Genomic DNA, 15,085 nt, shown 5'->3' with positions numbered 1-15,085 from the left:
TTTACAAGAAAAAACATTTTCTTTATTTACTGAGACAAAGTAGAAGAATATATAGGGTAAGCGGAACACACTTCAAGAAACTTTTTCCAGAAAAAAAGAAACAAATTTAAGAGAAACTTGTGCATTCATTAAGTATATGGTGTGTAATGCAAAGCACACAGGACAAACCCCTATAAATTGCCTAGTGAATACAATATAGACTAGCAAAAGATAAGCCAGAGTGGGCTATTTATAATTTTACTGTTAATTTCATATTTTAAATGTTTATATGTATCACATGTACTTTATATTTCTACATTAAATGTGTAGGAAATTCAGAAATTAAATATCATTAAATGAGACAGGGAAACATCTCTTTTTTTACTAAAAGAAAAATGCTGAAACTTCAAGGAAGGTAAGTGCCATGCCTGAAGTCATAGGTCCAGGACCTAGAAAACCATTCATTTAACTTTACTTCAAAAATCTCTTCCTCTCAGGTTTTGCTTCAAGCTCTAGATGAGTCCCATAATGTGTCTGACTGCATTAATTCCTCTCAATGATATTTATTAAAATAAAACATCTAACTGCTATGCCATCACTAAATACTTCCCAAACAGAATTTAGGCACCCAAGAACAAGTAGCTACATTTTTCATTTTCCTCATTTTTCTTCTTACAGAGTAGCTGAAGTCTAGACTACATGGTTTAGAATGCTATCACAAAGTACAAAGCTCACAGAAGAAGATCTAGTTTTCATTGTCACTGAAGTTGGAACTTTTTTTAGATAAGATGAACCCAAACGACTCCCACCAAAAATGACAGCATTCAGTTTGCTGTGACGCAGGATGCGGAGGAGTCATGACAGAGTATGCTAATGTCATCTCTTTAGGCGCTTCTCTAGTAAAAAGTCTCCTCAAACCACAGACATGCATTTCCAGAGCCGGAAATCAGAAGAGCAGACACAGCCTATCAGTCCCACTTTCCTGAAAGGTGCACATAATGGTTGATACATTGTGTCAATTTGAGAAGTCTAGAAACTTAACTAAGTAACTCAGCCTTCTACATCTTAGGGTGCAGAGGACATGCCCTGACCACTCTAGCATGTTGTTTATTGTGTCAACTTGTGAGGTTGAGGAGTTTAACTAAGTGACTCAGCAGGGGCCAGGGTCCTCACTAAACATCCTGAGCCTGTGCAACAGGAGGACAAAGAGATGGTCTGTGTGATACAACCACAGGAAGGCAGATAGCCTGCTTACAATACAAGGGAGGACAAGAGGCTTGCTCTCCCCTCTCACTCTTGTTGCTTTTGCTGTCTTCTATCGCCTTGAACTGCTGCCCCTCAGCCATGCCACCCTGCCTTGGAGCCAACTGATTATGGATTGAAACCTCTACAAACTGTGAGCTGAATAAACCTTTCCTTCCTTGATTGTAGGCCTCAGATATTTTATCTCAACAAGGAGAAAACAGTTACTAAGACAGTGGAGATGGTTCATCATCAACATCAGGGATTCCATATACAGAGCAAAACAGACTGATAGCACTACCGATGGAGTCTAATAGAGAAAAAGTTTCTTGCAGTGCTTTTAATTAGACTCTTTCATAATAATAGCTTCTTAAAATGACTAACAAAACTTAATTTCTTATTCTTGTAACATACAAAGGAATATTATAATTTGTATTATAGGGGTTTTCAAATATTTATGTTGTATAGAATATGGGTTTAGTGATTCAGAGAAAACTCCTGTACTTTCTAATTTAGACATTCTGTTATGGAAGAGGCTTTGATGGGAGAAATACAGAGATCATTGGTTTTAGTTACTTTCTAAGAAATGTTTAAACATCATTTGGTGGGCTATCTGTTGGGAGGAATATGCTTTTTTACAGCAGCTAAATTCAACCTTTTGTGAACTGAGTTCATTTTTTGACATGTTCAGTGGACACGTGGCAAGCACTGAATTTATACTTTCTCAACACATGACACATATAGGACAGGCCAAATGGGAATCTCTGTTGATATTTTAGGTCTTCAGAGAGTACATATAACATATATGACTGGTATGGGATGTTATATAAAACATGCCATGTAGTAAACATACAATGTTTCGTATACTGTATTTATTGTATGTACTACACTCACGCTGTTGCCTGAATGTAGTTTATCCTCCAAGAGATCGTGTTTTGGAGGCTGCAACCTCCCAGGGGCAATTTGATTGGTGTGGATCATTACAAAGGTGGAGATTAGTGGAGGTCACAGGTCACTGGGACGTGCCCTTGTGGTAGATCTTTGGACTGAATCCTCTCCTGCTTCTTGTGCCCCAGGGTCACCCTGCCATTGTGGTTCTGGTCACACCACGACCTCCAGGGCACAGAGTTGATGTGGACACCGTGTTCGATACCTACAGAACTATGAACTTTATATTGCATTTTTCTTTACAAAGTTAGCCTTCTTTGCACAGTTCATTGTGATAAAGAAAATGGACAAATACAAGATACAATTGGTATAGCATATCCATCTATGTAAAGAGTATACTGATGACTTGTGGGTTTCTATCCCTCACATCTGCTCTGAGTTTTAGAGGTGGACTTCCTAGGTGTATGCTCCCCAGCGTGCCTGCCACAGAATGGATTTGCTTTAAAAACCAACTCCCTTTGTTCCGGTAAATGGTACTGCCATCAACCTAAACAAACCAAAATCTGGAACTTACCCTTGCTTGTACTCTTTATTATTATTATTTTTTTAATTTCTGCTCCAATCCATCTACAGGTTCCATCAGCTTTACCTCTAAACTCTATGTCCCGAATCTGCATTCTGGCTTATGCGTCCACTGATATAACCTTTGATCAATCTATTATTATCTCTCAACTCCAACACAGCAACTGTCTCAACTCCTTCCTTTGTGCTGTCTTTGCCCTGATATAGTCCATCTTCCACCCACGAATTAATGTGAATGAGATTGTGGTGTTGTTTTGACTAAACCTCCCATTTGCTTCCTTTAGCAACACAAATATTCAGAAATTTGATATGACCAGTGGTTTCCAAGCCCTGCGTTTTCTGGCCCTGCCGCTTTCTGATTGTTCTTCCTCTACGCTCCCTCCTTCCTTTATGCTCAGCCATATGGCCTTTTTTTTCTGCTGTAAATGTTTAATCAGCACCTCTGCACTTGCTATGTCTTACATATATCCTCTCCCAAGTCATTGCATGGCTGCCAAATGCTGGTAATTCAAACCTACAAGTCTCCACTCGTATAATTCACCTTCTTTATCTCAGTAAAAATATGAAATGGTAAGTCAAAATATAATAGCTGAAATAACAAATATATTGAAAGAGTACATTAAAGTCAGACTACGTAGAAAGCAGGAAGCAGTTTTGGAATGTTATGTTGGTCGTAACAAATGCATACCTTTTTAATTTCACCTTCCTTTCATGTGATAGCTTGAATGTCCTTTCTACAAGTCATGTTAAAATTGAATGATCATTGTAAGCATATTAAAAGCTGCAATTGTATGAGATAAGCTGTATGATAGTTTGGGTGTGGGACTGTTGGGAGGTGATTGGATTGTGTGGTATTGTATTCATCTCTTGATGAGTTCAGATCTCATGCGCGAGTTCAGAGCTCAGTGTATTGTAGAAGTTGGGTCCTGGGAGGAAGAGCAAGTCGCTTGGGCATAGCTCCCTTCCTGGCTGTTCTCTTAGCTTTCTCCCTCCTGACTGCCATGATGAGAGCAAGTGTCCTCCAAGGCAGCATTTGCACCATTATATTTCTGCATTTGGCTAAGTGATCATAGACTGAAAGTTCTAAAACTGTTAGCCAAAGGACACTCATTCACCTTAAGTCATAGGTGTCGGGTATTTTGTCCCAGTGAAAAGGAAAGTAATTAAGACAAGGTGATTAGGTCAAGATGTAGGAGACGCAGAGAGGGTGGAAAGAGCACGATTCCACTCTCAGACCAGGTGTTGGACACCTTTCCCTCAATGTTCCAAAATTATTCCCTGTGTCCACACTGACAAACTCCTAAAATATATTAAAATTAAAACTCTCACTTCCACAGATCCATCTCCGTATTTTGGAGCACAGCACTCAGCAATGAACATACCAGGAGCATTTTTTATCTATTGGTTTTTCCAGAAGTCTGGGCAATCAGAATGAGAAACAACCATAACAAAGGATTTTGCTTTCTAAGCTACTGAATCAAAGTGACTTCCTTTACTTAATGAGAAGATATAAGGGGACTGGGGATAGAGCTCAGTGGTACAGTGCCTGCTTGGCAAGTGTGAGGTCCTGAATTAGATTCCAGGTACCCTTCCAAAAAAACAGAGATGATCATAAAGTCATGTGATTTCATCCAGTAGGGTTGAGTTTTAATAGAAGTATTAGGGATTTGAAGTCTGCTGACATAGGAAGAAGTTTATAGATCTCTATTTCATTTCTACTCTGCTAGTTCAAGTATTCAAGCAACGATGTTTTTCTATTCTTTTTTCTTGAAAACAAACAAAAGCCTCATAAAGCGCCACTATTGAGCTTCCGTTTGATCTCTATTGATTTCACCCAGTTCCAGAGACTGAATCCAATCTTCCATAGAAGCCACAGGCTTCCAGCCATAATGAGGCACTTGTATTTCTCTAAATTACCTATAAAAGGCCATTACCAGGACCACAGTTTCAATTTCAATTCAAGTAAAAACATCTAATAATGGGAGAGGCCTGCAGTAGCAAGTAGGAGATCATATGTGAATTTGAACTGTGTGGATAAGGAAACGAATGCACCGATGTGAAATGAAAAGACGTGGACTGGAACATCGAGACCCACAGCTGTTCCTGGACAGGGATGATGGGAAGCTATAAACAAGTCCACAGCCACACACTCTGTTCTGTCTGACTAAACACAACGTCTAGCAATTCTTCTTCCCTCCCCAAAAGGAAGATATAATAAAGACAATTACTTTTACAAGTCATTATTTCAACTTCCTTATTTGTTCTCTACCAACATATGTTTAAGCATCATCAGCAGATCATGTATTCATTTCTTCAAATCATGACCTCTTCCTGCATCTTTTAATTTATTACCTAACACATAAGGCTAAGAATACAAGTCAGCTATAATTCAGTGGGTTTTTTTCCTTAGAAAAAATTCTATATTTAATGATACATACCCATGGAGTTCGGTGCCTTTTCTGTCTGTGAGGTTCCATTTTTATTTGTAAAGGATCACAGAACTATTTAATATGATAAAGGAAAGTCATGGTATTAAATATGACAATAAACAAACTATAAAAAGTATTTTTTTATATAACAGAACAAGTTTATTACTCCCACTTTGTAATTCCTGGGGATTTGATATTAAGTCGTACATAATTCAAAAAATACCAGGAATCTTCTAAATCTCAGGGACCATCTTTAACACCACCTCTACAGGGATCCCATTACCAGGTGTTGCATGTATACCAGTCCTGAAGTCACTAGTAATAAAGGTTCAGATAACCACCGATCTCTGGCATGAAGGCGGCTCTGAATTGGGTCCTGATTGAAATGTAATAGTGTCAAATTCACTGGCCTCTGGCTATTTTTCCCATCATACCCAGACTCCCTGAGAATGTTACGGGCCTGAAAATCAGCTTGCGGTAAAGCACTAGGTACCCCTGTTGTCAGGAAAGTGGGAGTAACATCTGTAGGAGGTTCCTTAATCAGTGGACCAAAGATAAAGACAACACTGTTACTGTTGTGACACATTCTAGGTATAAGTCTAACAAGCAAAACAAGAGATTCCTATTCAGGCTCCTCTTTGGTGGAGATTGCACACACAGAGCTGTAGGAACGACAATCACCCTGCATACCTACAGTCTTGATTGGCAGCAAGAAGGCATTCAGTGAATGCAAACTCATAATCTGCATCGGCTTCTAAAGATTCTTTTTTGTGGTGCAGGCTTTGGCTCTTTCTAAATAGTGCATGAGGCTTCTTAACACTTGCAGGAAAATCACTCACAATTTTTAAAATATCATTGGTTTCAGGAAAGTCCTTACACATATGATTCCTCAGCACATATTACTCTGATGCCCAGCCGAGGACCTAGAAATGGATGTCTGGAAAGTAAATCTTCAGGAAGTCCAAGTTCTCTGCTGAAAATTCTCACTTCATCTTGATGAAAATCTTTCACTGGTTCTGTTACTTTTCCCTCTCATCTCAACCTCCTGATAAGTTCTGTGTCATTGTGATGCAGTGTGATAAGTTCAGCTTTGCCACTTGTGACAAGGGATGTACTTTCAATGAGATCTGGCCTTAAAATACCTTGGGCAACGAAAACCTCACCTAGTTTCAGATTCATTTCTCCAATTACTTCATTGACAATCTTAACAAAAGTGTTGCCAATGATCTTTCTTTTCGCTTCAGGACTTGTCATATTTAACATGCTACCAGCTCTTTTTCACGGGGCTCTGTCTTCATCTGCTATTAGTAAAGTAGTTCTTCCGTTGTACAAAGAATGAGCAGCATTTATCACTTTGACCTGAATTCTAAGCTTTTTGAGGGCCTCTTTGACAGAGGCTTCCTTGTTTTCCCATGAAGGCATTATCAGTGTGCACAGAAATGATCCTATCTTGGTTCAAAGCATGATTTAGCAAAGCTGTACAAACTGTTGATTCTACACCACAACTGAGTAAGACCAAAATTTTTTGATGTACCTACTTGCTCTTTGATCTCTTGAATACATTTAAGTTCTCTGTTCTGCACTGTAAAAGTCCCAGGGCACTCAGCTATATCATAAAGGAAATTCTTCAGTATTAGTTTTCCATTTTTTGTAAGGTCAACCTCTGGGGGGAATTGTACTCCATACAACTTTTTAGATTCATTTGCTATACCTGCTACACTGTTCCCAGAACGTGTTTCAACTTGGAATCCATCAGCTACTTTATCTACACTATCTCCATGTGTAAGCAAAACAATTTCTTTCTTCTGAAGGCCCCTATATAATGAACATGTATTATCCGCACTCATGTTGAAGATTCCATCTTCTCTAACACTCTTTCTGTGTACAGTACCTGCAAATACCTTATTCATCATGTGCAGGTCATAGCAAATCCCAAGGATAGGCTGGCCAATAGTGAATATTGCAGGATAAAACCAGGGAGCATCCTCTGCATGCACAGAATTAGGTCCTCCAGAGATGCTACTAGTGTGGGATCCTTTTTGTAATTCAGCATCCCATATAAAAAGTTACTCCAAATGTGAAGATGTTGCTGTGGGAAAACTAAAAATGAAATTAAAACGTACAGCATGAAACTGTGAAACACACTGATATATGATCCAGGCTAGTGATTCAGGGGAAAGTATCTCTGATATCTTGTATTTCTTAGTTAGACTTGTGGTATGAGCTGAAGCATAACAATTACTTCAACAAATGAAGATTTCCTTTCATCTTAAGATGAAAAACATCTCTTTCTTCAAAAACTCATACTATATAGAATATTTTCTTCTTTCTTTCTCTTCGTTTGGAAGGATACTGTCTCTAACAAATGGTGAGTGAACTTGAGAATGCTCACCCTCCAAGAGGAGGCACCATTTTTTTCTACATTGAGGATGATTTAAGCCAAGGAGATGCTGCTGCTTATCATGCAGTCCAGTGAATCTCAGAACAGCAAATAGCACCATGCCAGGTTAAGGGGTGTTAAGAGAAAATAAATATTTCTCCAATTTTTAAGTGTGTCATCTCAAAGCAGTTACTTTTAAAAGGGGAAAATATCATATCTTTGTGTTATATGATTCAAATGTCCATTTTTCTCCCACACCCTTTTCTTGAACCTAAAGGAATATCAGAACCAATATTTCACTGCTAAAATGCAATAATGCACTTTAATGTTAGGGGCTGGGCTACAGCTGTGTGCTTTGCTACACATCCCAGCCCTGAGATTTACTGTGTTTATCTTTCTTTTAAACTCTATTACAAAACTTGTAGAATGGCAATGTGGATAAGGTTGACAAGGTTTTTGTAAGGAATAAATTAAAGATAGACATGTAACAGGTTTCCCTGGGTCTTTAACAAGGACTTTGCTCAAAAATTATTAGCTATTGTCATTGAGTGGAAGTTGCACATTATCATGCTAATTAGGATTCATTACTCATTCATTACATAGCTATTATATATCACAACTTTACATCCAGCACACAAACATTTTGTTCATTTTTTGTGCTAATGAATATGAGATGATAGGTGATCTGTGGCATTATTAGGCAGAAAATGATGACTCATTATTAGTTTCCAAACTTGTAAAAGAATTATGTATAAATAATCTAAACTATGTAGTAGTTTCTTTACAAATATATTGAAGATCATAAAAGATATAAATCCCAACAATAGCTTCAGACTACTTCTTTCTATGTTTTCATATACATAAGGTTCTTTCTTAGCTTTATCTGAAATCCTCCTTATTTAAATTTTTCCCACATTTCTTCCTCTTTTATGTCCATTTTTTATGGACTCTGAAATTAAACATTACTTTGATGTAACTAATGATGGTGGGGAGGTAATATATATAAGCTCATAGAATGTTATTTGTTAAGACAAATGACTTAAATTATTTCTATAATTTCCTTATGTTTGTCTTCCCATTAGTAGCACTGAAGTCAAATGTTTCTCAAGATTGTCTTTATTGTTTTCAACAAATATGACTGAAATAAAGCCCAAAGTTATAACTACAATGAATTTTGTTCAATTCCTGGAAGATTGGCAAGGAAATACAAACTTTCATATTCTTGAATGTTATAGTCCTAACTTCAGTGTGTTTTGCCAGTCATGGCTCTAGTTGTTTTTCTTTGAAGTTCCTTCAGCACGTTTTTCTTTATTTTCTCTGAGTTCTTGTTTATTCTATTTATTTTGTTATTTCTGTAATGTGGGTGATTTATTTTGATTGTATCATAGTGATACATTTAATTTTACCACTTTCCCAGGTCCAATTGTTTTGCTCTTGATTTACCCATAGTTACTCAAGGATTTTGGGTAGATAATGTCTCAGGAAAGATGAATCCTATGATATTTTCATCTAGATAATTGCCATTACTGATGGTTGTCTTTTGTACCAAACACTTTATGATATTTTCTTACTTAATTCTCATAGGCAACAAATGGGTAACATTAACTCCATTACTCAGATGAAGAAAATACAGTCCAAGAGCAGACATGTAGAAGGCATGAAAGTGGGCAAGGGAATCATGTTTTCTTTGTAATACAAGACGTGCTTCTCATCACCACAGAACATCCTTGCCCTTCTTCCCCTCCTTTCGTCTTCCTCATCTGCCTCTCTACTCTTTTATTCTCTTCCTACTTCCATGCACTTATAATCTTCTTTTCATCTTTTCTCTACATTATTCACAGCCTGAGGGAGTCAGAAATGACTTCGGTGGTATTTTGTATTCAGGGAAATCCTAGACTGAACTTGAGTTGACCAGCATCTTTTTTTTTTTTTTGTTTTGTTTTTTCTCCGGTACCGGGAACCGAACTCACGACCTTGCGCTTGCCAGGCAGGCGCTTTTGCCGCTGAGCTAAATCCCCAGCCCCTTGACCAGCATCTTAAACAAAGTTGTATTCACAAAACACTTAAATGGATCGATGAATGAAAGAAATGAACCTTTAATTAACATAGGATTTCATTTCTTCCACATCATTCAGGTAGCTAATAAGATACTGAAAAATGACTTATGATTCTTTAAAAAAATTTCTCCTATTTGAGATATCTGTGATTTGTAATAAAACCACAAATACATATTTGTTCTTTACATTCATTTCCTTATACAAGCACTCAAGTAAGAGTGGTAATTTCCAAAATGAGGCTTGTCTCACACCAAGTTTCTCTTGGGATTTCCTGGGAGATAAGAATGTCACGTGTTCTGATGAGATGAATCTTGGTGGCTTTTGGAGAAGAGGTCATCGCCAGAAAGAACATGCCATGACTAGAAACATATTCTCATCCTGTGGGAAAGGAAGAGAGGTGTGCTGGAAACTGAATGAGTAATCTGGTATGTGAAGGTTCTGTGACAGAACCTTCATAAAAATCCCTAAGTTACACCAATAAGAAGTTTAGAGAATTTTAGGGATGGTGAACACATCCACTTGCTGGGCGTGTGATACAACCCAATTCCTCAAGAACCAGTGTCCCTGCACTTGGGATCCTTCCAAAATCCCCTTCTTCACTTGGCTCAACATCTGTGTCTTTTTTCATCTCCTTTACGATAAACAAAGGGATTGCAGAGTTCCATGAAAGCTTCTTACAAATTAATCCAACCTGAGAAGGAGGTGGAGGGAGTTTCACACATGTAACCAAGTAGAATAGAGGTTGTGAGTAATCTGAGAAGCAACTCCTTGTCATTGGAGGCTGAAGTGGGGACCAGTGCTGCAGGACTGAGTCTTTACATGGAAGTCTGACTCTAACTGCAGGAAGATAGGGTCTGACCTGAATTAAATTGTGTGACACTGAGACATTGTCTGTTGAAGAACTGATTTTATGTCTGCAGTGTCATTTTTTTTTCTATCGGTCTATGTGTTAGATCTTACGTTAACACTAAAGTTCTAGTTTGCTATAGTTTTATAATATACTTTGCAATAAGGAAGCTGAATGCATCCAAATTTATTTCTCAAGAATGTTTTGTCTACTAAAACTCATGTGTGCTTACATATACAAAGATTACATACATTGTCAAAAGTAAAAAAGTAGAAATTAGGGAATATATTAGCATATGAAGTCTGGTAATAGGTTTATATTAGAGACATCAACTTGAGTAGATGTTTGGGAAAAAAAAATCCTAAAAATCTGGTCAAAACCAAAGCACTTACAATATTGAAAGGATAATGGGAAGAATTTATAATAATAATAATAATTATTATTATTATTTTGTATAACTTCTACTAAGGAAAATTTCTCATACATTTGTGTCTATAATCTAATGACTTTGTTTAGTAGTATAAATTATGGTTGTGTGTTATGAAACTGGAGGTGACCTACTAAAGAATCCATGAGAAACAGGTACAACAAAGGATACCCATAGCATCCATAGAACCAAGTACCAGTATCTGGGGGAGAAGATCATTCACACATAAATCTATGACTCTAAGTTCAAATTCAGTCTGAAAAAGATACCATCAGAGGGTTCATAATGAAGGAAGATTTGCAGTAGAGATATCAAGTACTATCAACAATATGATACAAAGGAAAACCCTATGTACTGTTGATAGGAATGTAATTAGTACAGCTGTTATGAAGAAGAGTATAGGGACTCCTCAGAAACATTAAAGATAGAATTACCATATGAACCAAGAATCCTAGTTCTGGGTACAATTCAAAGATACTAAAACAAATAATTTAAAGATGTATCTGTTCTTGTGTGTTCACTTATATGTTCACTGAAACATTACCTACAACGGTGAAGGCAAGAACACAATCTGTAGTGGATTGATAACTGGTGGTCAACTTCTAAGCCCCAGCTGAACTGAGTAACTGTGGTGCTGGCTGTGGGAGGCCTACCTGGGGACTGTTGCCATCAGCATAAAGGCAGACCTGGAGAAGAAGAACGAGGCTGTTGGGAGCTGAGAGAGGCCGTGGGGAGCTGGCTTTCCTGATGATCTTGGCTGTTTTCATCCTCTGAGGAGCTTGGGACCTCGCTGGCACTGAGAATGGCTCCAGTTCACTTTGGGGCGCTCTGGTCCTCATTTTGAGTATCGCGTCCTGGTTCTGGAGGGGAAGGTGGTGCAGTGCCAGCCTCCAGGAAAAGCTTGCTGCATTGGCTTCCCTGATGGGAACTCAGCCATCCTGATCATCGGAGGAGCTCGGGACCTCACTGTTGCCGAGGATGGCTGTGGTGCCTTTTGGGGGAGCTCTGGCTCTTCTGAGCATCGCTTCCTGGCTCCAGTGCAGATCCCTCAGCCTTCTAGCACAGGTCCTTCATCCTGCTGGCACAGACTTGTATATTCCACCACTGACCTTTGGGCCTTCCCAGCAGATCCATGAAACAGGCCTGCATGAGACGTTGTCCTGGGCTCTGGGCCTCCAGTTGGATTCACGGGAGGCATTGTTATGAGCTCTACGTATTCAGCTGGACTCATGTAGGACATTGTTGTGGGATCCAGGCCCTCAGCTGGATTCCTTGGTCTTAGTGTGTGGACAGATTTCCTCCACTCTTTTGTATGCTGTTCTTTTGGTGACTATTATAAATAATCATATAAAGTATGTGTCCTGTATTATATTGTTCCTGTATTATATTTGGGGCTTGCAAAATAAGCCCCAAACCAACATACAATCTAATTATTCATTGATAAATTGATAAAGGAAATATTACATGTGTGCCTATATATGTTCATATGTATATCCACATGTGGTATATATGTAAATATGCAAACTGCATTTTATTCACCCACAGGAAAGGAAATACTGCCTTTATGACAACATGGCTGAGATTCAGGCTAAGGAAAAAGAGAAAATTAGATATTGTATGTCTGAATTCTGTGTAGAATCTGAAAAGGCCATACTTTTGAATTAAAATAATGGGCATAATGCTATAACTTTCACTGAAAATGCAAATACATTCTGGGATACAATGTAGAATATGCTGAACACAGTACATTACACAATATTGCATGTTTAAAATTCACTAAGAAAATCCACAAGAATAGTTCTCAACCAAAAATAAATACATAAATCAATCAATGGATACTTCATAGAGAAATATTATAATTTAGTCTTGGATAAAGAAGAGCACCATCTGTTCCCATTTCCTCAAAATACTGGTAGAGAAATTTCATCACCTTGTGGACTTCCTTACTGAAAAATGAATTGGATCAAATCTCTGACACCCACTCAACAGTAATTACACCAATGTCCATGACAATTCAACCTGTAAACCAACAGTAACATATTTTCCCAATCAATCATACAGAATTTCTCTTTTAAATGAATTGGAAAAATACACTACCACTGTAAAAAAAGGAAAGAAATATCTGAAATGCACTGAATCAAGGAATCAATTTAATTTAGCTAATTGCATGGAAGTATTATTTCAAGTGTTAAATGTGAACAGTGCGTGATGATCCTCGGAGTTTCAAAATTTCCTTACATATGGAAATATAGTGGCTTAAAGTTAACCTAAGTACATATTGTATTCGAAGAAAGAATGGCCCTGGTTAAATCAAAGTAGACTAAAATCAGTGGATAAATATTATCTGTCCCTCTCCCTCAGTACGTAAACTGTCATGTCTTTGATTTGCAGTGTCTCTGAAATTCATGAAGGGAAGTACCGTGATTATTGTTTTCTACTCATTTTCTTTCATCATAACAAATTTAATAAATTTAACCACTATCTAAACTGATGTGACTTTGGAGGTTGGGGATCCTTGTTTCAAAACATTATACAGACTTCCGCTGACGTCAGCTGCCGTTCTCCATTCCACTGGTGTGTGGCCCCGGGAAGTGGTCCGCCTTGAGCTTTTCAACTTCCAAGTTGGTTTCCCTGCCCGATGTTGAGAGATTTCATTCACCTTTCTCCGTCCTTTTGGTGGTGTTTTATCGACCTGAAGGTGATCTATGGAAGGATCCATAGAAAATACGAGGAGTGAAGGAGTTTGAAAATGACAAACCACACCCTGAAGGACGCGTATAGGATCTAGGGCACCAACCCACAATATCTGGTGGAGAAGATCATTTGCATGTGAATCTATGACTCCAAGTACTGGAAAGAAGAGAGGGCTCACAGCTGAGAGTTGGAAAAGCCCCAGAGTTAAGGTCTGTGGGCTGTCTCCATGGTAGAAACATGAAACCAACTCCCTTTCTGTGTTTGACCTTGAAGATGCTTCAAATTTAACTGGAGAGCGATATCATCGTAGAGTTTATAAAGAATGAAGAGTTCAAGTATCACTGTCTGTGGAGATCTCTTTACCTGAGGCTGACAGGCACTGCGATTGATTGGTTCACAGACTTGGAGCCTGTGTACAACAACCATGGAGAAATCAAGTACCAGAAAACAAACGGAGAATTCGAGCTAATGCGTGTAGATGAGTTTATTGATGAACTGCTGCACAGTGACAGAGTCTGTGATATCCTTCTGCGGTTGCTCCAGAAATGCTCCGTGCTAGAAGAAGCTGAGCAGTGGGAGCCTTGAGTTAATGCTCCAGAAGGAGACCTGGGTGGTGTGGAGTGCAATGAAGAGGACTGAGGAGAGAATGAGAACCTGGAAAGAGGGCCATAACCTGATCATCAGCAATGGAAAAGATACCAAGACTTGGACAAGCCCCATCAGTCTTCCACGCTACCATACAAGAGGAGTAGGAGTCGGTCTCCCAGACGGCCCCAAAGAAGAAGGCCTTCACCACTCAGAGACAGGCAGCAGAGCAAGAGCCCAAGACACGACAGAAGCATGTCCCGAGATCCACAACACAGACCCCACTCCAGGTCCCCCAGGTCATCACCATAGCCACAAACAGACGAACCACTCAAAGTCTCTTGAAAGGTCAAAGAAAAGCCATGAGAAGAGCCAGAGAGCACACAGGTGAAGAATCCAGGTTACTTTTAGTCCAAATGGCTTCCTGTGGATATGAGGGTACTTATGTGGAAGGATTAAGAGCTGCTTCCCTGGCAGCTGTAAGATCTTAGCTTATTTTTCCTTGAAAAAGTATGCCATGTCACTGTTATTGGAGAAATGAAAATCATTACCACAGGAAGATCTCAGATGACATCAGTTAAATAACTAAAAGAAAAATGAGAGAGATGTCAAGTATTATCAACAATATGATAGAAAGGAAAACCCTATGCACTGTTGATAGAAATGCATTTAGTATACCTATCATGAAGAAGAATATAGGGGCTCCTCAAGAACATTAAAGATACAATTACTGTATGAACCAGGAATCCTAGTTCTGGGTACAATCCAAAGAAACTAAAATAAATAATTCAGAGGTGTCTACTCTTCTATGTTCACTGAAACATTACCTACAATAGCTAAGGCAAGAACATAGTCTAATGCTGAATATTTGTCTTCCATGAAAACTTACTACAATAATAAAATTTTGTACCAATTTGTTTTTGTTTTGAGACAGGGTCTCTTTATGTAGCCCAAGCTGCACTCAAACTTGCAGTG

The 15,085-nt window shown here is 38.4% G+C and overlaps 2 pseudogenes; one reads left to right on the top strand and one right to left on the bottom strand.

Moving 5' to 3' along the window:
* Positions 1-5,282: 5,282 nt before the first annotated feature.
* On the bottom strand, positions 5,283-13,550 carry LOC102007426 (annotated as a pseudogene).
* Positions 13,551-13,580: 30 nt separating this feature from the next.
* On the top strand, positions 13,581-14,501 carry LOC102007117 (annotated as a pseudogene).
* Positions 14,502-15,085: the final 584 nt, after the last annotated feature.

The sequence above is a fragment of the Chinchilla lanigera genome, unplaced genomic scaffold (genome assembly GCF_000276665.1).
Source record: "Chinchilla lanigera isolate Chin_1 unplaced genomic scaffold, ChiLan1.0 scaffold00075, whole genome shotgun sequence".
Taxonomy (NCBI): Eukaryota; Metazoa; Chordata; class Mammalia; order Rodentia; family Chinchillidae; genus Chinchilla; species Chinchilla lanigera.
The sequence above is the reverse complement of the archived record's forward strand: the minus strand, read 5'-3'. Positions and strand labels throughout refer to the sequence as shown.